General features: G+C 53.7%; 1 non-coding gene across 1 annotated transcript; it reads left to right on the forward strand.

Moving 5' to 3' along the window:
* Nucleotides 1-1,949: 1,949 nt before the first annotated feature.
* Trnam-cau lies at nt 1,950-2,022 on the forward strand. The gene has a single exon. It is a non-coding gene; the product is annotated as a tRNA-Met (tRNA).
* The last annotated feature ends 4,007 nt before the right edge of the window (nt 2,023-6,029 follow it).

Genomic DNA, 6,029 nt, shown 5'->3' on the forward strand with positions numbered 1-6,029 from the left:
TGCATCAAAAATTGAATCTTCAGCATCCTGATTTCTGTCAGCCCTAAAAAATCACTACATTCGCTGCTCTGTCTCTCATTGCGAGTCTCGAGCTCAGTTCTCTCCTCACAGCATCATCCCACCACAGATGCGACTGTCGGCTCGTAAACGATTGGCGTGTTGAATTGGACACCGACGACGCCTCGTAGGTCAGGTGACGGTGCTGGGGCCTGGCGAATGGTTACTGGCTAGGACGAGCACACCAGATGCGAACCATTGAAGAAACTTGAGAGGGGATGAGTAATCTGAGTGGGCTGGCCGCTGGGAGATGAGCTTCGCGGGAGAGAAGACTCAGGCGTTCGTTATGTCACGTGTCCCAAAGGGCCCGCGCCACGCTGAAGCTCTCGATCCGGGTCACTGGAGCGGAGGTCAGCGGTGGTGCCACACTGCATCTCCTGGGCGTCACATTCGGTCGTCTCCTGCACTTCGATGCCCACTGCAACGAGCAGCGTGAGAACGTGCGACCCCATACGGCCCAACTCCGTCGCATGACTGGTAGGAGCTGGGGTCTAACTGAGCGGCAACTGAGAGCTGTCGCGAGCGGCTATGTCCGAGGCAGACTTGAGTACGCGGCAGGGGCATGGCTACCTGCTTCGTCGGAGAGCCACCTCACACTGGTCGACCGGGAGCTGAGAGCGGCCGCCAGGGTGGTGACGGGCTGCCTGGCGTCGACCACGTCGCACGCTCTAATGGCGGAGGCGGGGCTCGCAGCCGAACACATGTGCCGTGACACCATAGCGGCACACCAGCTAGCTACTGGCGGCCTCTCTTCCTGTAGAAAACCCGATCAAGAGTCATGGCGGAGGCGTCACCGCCAAGACGTCTGGCGACAACCTTCAGCTTACGGGACAGAGGCCGAGGGAAGCCCGCCCGCATGCCATTGGAAGGTGAGCCTCTCGTCATGTCATCGAGGAACGGCTCCACGCCTCCGCTCCGCCATGGCAGGATGGTGAAAAGGTGTCCTTCCACCTGGAGGTGGGCCCCGACGGCTCCAGGGGCCGCCCGCCGGAGCTGAGAAGAAGGGCAGCGGAGGGGTGGTTGGCATCATTACCGGCGGACGCCACTTGGATTTGATTGGACGGCTCCGCCGAAGAGGGAGTGTTCCGCGGCGGAAGAAGAGCGCGACCAGGGCGCGCGCTATCGTCAGGGCGCGATTGCGACCCTGACGATACCACAAGAGAGGTTCAAGTGTCGCAGCCGGCCACTGCTCTGCTCAAGCACACGATGAGAGCTCTTTGCACTTACGGTCGCGCTGGAAGACCTGATCTCCATGCCAAACCGGGACACGACACTCCCTTTCATCATCTGCTTAGACTCTAAGGCGGCACTGGCCTTCCTGAAGAGCGGTCCTGCGGTGCAAGGGACGCCAGTGGCAGCCGACATCTGGAACATCCTGCAAGGTATCAGCGCTCCTGGCCAGCCCATCCAGCTGCAATGGGTACCGGCGCACTGCGGGCTGCCACTGAATGAGTTTGATGAATGAGGGCCGATGAGTTCGCCAAGGAGGCCAGTGTTCTTCAAGACGACACCCCGATCGACATCGCCACGGAGAATGGCTGCCCTACGCATTGGAAGGAGGCCTGGCCGGACGGGTGGCCCAAGGCCATCTGGGTTCCCGTCTCCCGGGCCCGGCGCGGTGGATGGAGAGGGCCGCCTCTCCGCAGTCGAGCGGACCGGCCACTGGTTCTGTACGGAGCCGCGCTCCACTGTACCGGTCGCCGATCGACGCCCGGCCGTATGCGACCAGTGCAGCTCCGTGGAGTGTCCGGTCGGGCAGCACTCTGCCGAGTGTGCCGAAAAGATGCGGAGACTCCGCGGACCGTCCTGCCGCGCTGCTCGGCGTTGGCGGGGCGACGGCTTTATTTATACTCTACCGTTTGTCCGACTGCGTCCACCGCGCGGCACCCCAGGCCTCGATGGCGCAGTAGGCAGCGCGTGAGTCTCATAATCTCAAGGTCGTGAGTTCGATCCTCACTCGGGGCAGAGTTTTGTTTGATGGCACAGAATCTCATATCTTCCTCTGACTTCAGAGCCGCTTGACTGTAAGCTGCGTGTAATCAACTTTAATCTCATAATGAATACGCAAGCAAACAAATGGAACTGTAAGATCAGCCTTATTCCTAGTATGATGCACTCAGCAGTAAACAGAGCTTTAGCTACCACGGTCATAAAGTAATAAAAAAATGGGCCAGGATTCCGCCAAGATGTGTGTTCTGATGCTACCGTAAAGTGGGGCTATTTGAGACAGTGGGGCTATTTGAGACGGTATTTAAAATCGCTATAAAATGAAGAGCGTTTGATTTTTATGTGATATTTTTGCTCAGGAAGGTGTGGAATCGAGCAGTAAATTCGCCTGAGCAAAAATTAAGCATAAATTTCAAACGGTTTTTATTTTATAACGATTTTAAATACTGTCTCAAATAGCCCCACTGTCTCAAATAGCCCCACCTTACGGTATTGTTTTTGCCTGTGTTTGAAGCTGGGCTCTTTGACACTAGACAGCCCACATTGTAGCAGACTAAGCTCGGCTACAGGCGCGGCAGTCTCCACTCAAAACCCCGTCTTAAATCAAATGTAAAAAAATCAAATGTTTACCTGTAATGAACAAGTCACTTGGCAGTTGGCACGCCGCACCAGCTGCCCGCCATCCTCCAAACTCGACCCTGAAGTATATCTTAAACTTCCCGGACAAAATGGTGAGTGTAGACTGTAGGTGGCTCGGTAGCAAATACGTTTGCATGAACTAAAATGTTGCAGGCTTTTCGACCTACATGTTTCGCTTATCACGGACGGCATCAGAGCCAGCATCAATGTCCTAAGGTCCGGTTTGGAGAGATGAGATGACAACTGCTAGCAGTCAACAGGGATCGTGCACGGCCACGGGATGGCAGCTGGTGCGGCGTGCCAGGTGACTTGTTCATTGCAGGTGCCTTTTTACATTTGACATTTGAGACGGAGTTTTGAGTGAAGACTGCCGCGCCTGTAGCCGATCTTACATAGTTAGTCTGCTAAAATGTGGGTTGCCTAAGAGTCCCCTCAAGACTCTGAATCCAACGATCTGAGCTCATAACTCGGCGTGACCTTTATTCTGACGCATTGTGTCACTGAACTGGAATGTTGGTGAATGCGCGATAAATGAGCGATAAATTCAGATAGATTACGCATCAAATTCAAATCAAAATAAACAAAATCGCGTAAGAGGCGCTAGACCCTAAGCAAACTCACCCATTTATTAGCACGTTGTTATGCTTTCAGCAACAGTCATCACACATGTCACATACCATATAAGCACTGGCGGATCCAGGGGGGGCCACGGGGGCCATGGCCCCCCCCCCAAAGGCCTAAAGTGGCCTGTTTGGCCCCCCCCCCAAAACGCCAGAAAAATTGCTAAGAAAATATACCTTGATGGAGGTTTTTAGCCACTTGGTGAAGTAAAGCTTTCCACAGCATAATATGAAAGCAATATAGTAGCAGTGAGGGTCAGTCAAAAGTTGCGCGAGCGGAGTCGACCTTAAAAAAAAGACTGTTGTTGGCACGTGTTTATGGCGCGGCAGCTGGTAGTTGGCGGTGTTTCGCGTGGTGTGGCATCACTGGCGGATCTGGGGGGGGGAGGGGGGGGGGGGCACGGGAGCCTGAGGTGCCCCTGACAGGCCCGTGGTGCCCTTGCTAGGCCTGTGGTGCCCCTGGACCCTGGCAGGCCTGTGGTACATACCTCTGGCGGGCCTAGGGTGCCCCTGCTAGGCTGCTGATGCCCCTGGGACCTGACAGGACTGTGGTGCCCCTGACAAGCCTAAAGTGCCCCCAACAGGCCCGTGATGCCCCCGACAGGCCCAAGGTGCCCCTGCGTGATGCCGTGATGCCTGCGAGGCCGGTGGTGCCCCCTGCGAGGCCGGTGGGGCCCCTGACAGGCCCATGGTGCCCCTGCTAGACCGGTGGTGCCCCTGGCAGGCCTGTGGTGCCCCTGCTAGGCCGCTGGTGCCCCTGGGCCCTGACAGGACTGTGGTGCCCCTGACAGGCCCAAGGTGCCCCTGCAAGGCCGGTGGTGCCCCTGTAAGGCCTGTGGTGTCCCTGACAGACCTGGGGTGCCCCTGACAGACCTGGGGTGCCCCTGACAAGCCTGTGGGGCCCCTCACAGGCCCGTGGTGCCCTTGCTAGGCCTGTGGTGCCCCTGGCGGGCTGGTGGTGCCCCTACTAGGCCGGTGGTGCCCCTGACAGGCCTGTGGTGCCCCCGGGCACCAAGGGGGTCATGACCCATGTGGCCCCCCTTGGATCTGCCACTGATGCATAATATATTGATTTGTAAAGGCGTTATGGCTTATGCAATATGCAATTGCAGGCACTTGGTATCCCTCACTTATCCCTCATTGGGGCTCTGGCGGGCTCCTGAGGGCCCACGTCTATCTCCGGGAGCCCATATAGACAGGCTCCTTTGGGTCCTTTCAGTACACTATAGCATAAGAGGTCTCCATGCGAGTCCTATACATACATCTGAGGGCGTACCCTGATGTCTGAGGTACCCAACTGCAGCTCCAATGGTCTCTTCTTACACTGGCGGATCCAGGGAGGGGGCATTTAGGGCCATGCCCCCTTCCCAGAGGCCTAAAGTGGCCCGTTTTCCCCCTCGCCCAAACGATAATGAAACATAGTTCAATCAGGGCGTGGCCCAGGAGCCGAGTTAGACAGGGCTGTTTTACCACCTCCCGGCCCGCAAAGGGACCCAAGCACTGACTCGAAGCGGGTTAAAGAGACCCTCCCACCTTCAAAAAAGTTAATAAATTGGCATGAAAGTGATGTCGCTAGGTTCAGAAAGGGCGAAAACGAATATCTACCAAATTTTATCGAAAAATATTCACCGGTTTTCAAGAGATTAGACTTTTATTTTTGTTTACTTTTTGGGATATCCGCTGCTGTTCCTAGCGACTTTATTTGAAAGTGCGGCATTTGTTGCGCGCAAAGCAGCCTATACCACCGCATGCTACCAAACGTTTTAGTAAAATATTAAAAAATCATTAGATCTCCGCTGACGTCACACATTCAGAGGGGTATCCAAAAGCATTAGCCCCTCTGAATCAAAATGCTGCAATTTTGAAATTCAATATTTCCGATTTAAGGCATTTCTCGATGTTGTGAGTGCGTGCCGAAACCGGTAATTGTGAGCCAGGGACCCCATTTTGGCTATCTCAGCTCAAATCTAATGTTAAGGTGGGAGGGTCCCTTTAACTGGTCGATAAAAACAATGGTAAGTGTTCACAAAGTAATATAAAGGCATGGGTCGGGTGGGTTACCATTTATATATTTTTCTTTTTAGTTAAAAAAATTCATAGTGTCAGGGCTGTGACGAAAAATAAGTGGCCTAAATCCGATGAGAAAACAGGATTTGGGGGTACCCTAGGTTTGGCTCCTGCATGAGTTGCCCCCCCCCCCCAAAACGCAAGCCTGGATCCGCCAGTGCATATAAGGTAGTTATTTCATCTGTTGCCTTCTTGAATAATGAACGCAATCATCGAAACCGTCATTAGCCCGCTGCCTAAATGTATCGTGAATGGTTTTAATGACCGCGGATAATGGAATGACGGTGAACCACGAATAGATGACAGGTTGGCAGTTATCAGACATCATACTTTGACGCACGTCGCTACTTAAGTGCCGCCTGACATAGTAACTTACATAATTTGCTTAGGAATTGGGAGGCCAATAACGTGTTTGTTTACTGGAGAGGGTGGGTCAAATTTGGTCAATACAGCTGCTAAGGGCACTTCGATTACGATACAGAGGGCAACATTGCAGCTCACAAAGTAACAAAAGCTACTAACTTATAAGAAATGGTAAAATTTTAGATAAATTACGTCGTTAACAATGCCATTGCACGCAATTTGCAGATCTCACCATAGGTCGGCTGATGACGCTATTTACGGTTGGCTATAAAACTCTTCGCCTGAGTCTTTTTACCTTGGATGCTCTCATCATTTTGACACCGTAAGCCAGTTAAT

Source organism: Amphibalanus amphitrite, unplaced genomic scaffold (assembly GCF_019059575.1).
Source record: "Amphibalanus amphitrite isolate SeventyFive unplaced genomic scaffold, NRLGWU_Aamphi_draft 001658F_arrow, whole genome shotgun sequence".
NCBI lineage: Eukaryota > Metazoa > Arthropoda > Thecostraca > Balanomorpha > Balanidae > Amphibalanus > Amphibalanus amphitrite.